The sequence below is a fragment of the Penaeus monodon genome, chromosome 28 (genome assembly GCF_015228065.2).
Source record: "Penaeus monodon isolate SGIC_2016 chromosome 28, NSTDA_Pmon_1, whole genome shotgun sequence".
NCBI lineage: Eukaryota > Metazoa > Arthropoda > Malacostraca > Decapoda > Penaeidae > Penaeus > Penaeus monodon.
Genome location: NC_051413.1, coordinates 5,439,117 through 5,439,362, shown reverse-complemented (window position 1 = coordinate 5,439,362; position 246 = coordinate 5,439,117).

The window sequence follows — 246 nt, the reverse complement described above, 5'->3', positions numbered from 1 at the left end:
GAATAAGTTTGGCAAGATATCACGACCGTCTTCCTCTACAACTATGAAATCCCACGCGACCCTGGCATGTGTGGTCCTCAGCATCTTGTTCATAGGTAAGTTCGTTGAGTCTTCGCCTTCATCTGCACGGCGACTTGGAGAGTTCGTGGAGAATTTATTTCCGTATCAGTGTTTGAGGTTAATGAGGAGAGTGTTTCGGCGTTGATATTTGCGGTGTTGGTATGTAATCTGGATTCTTTTGCTGTT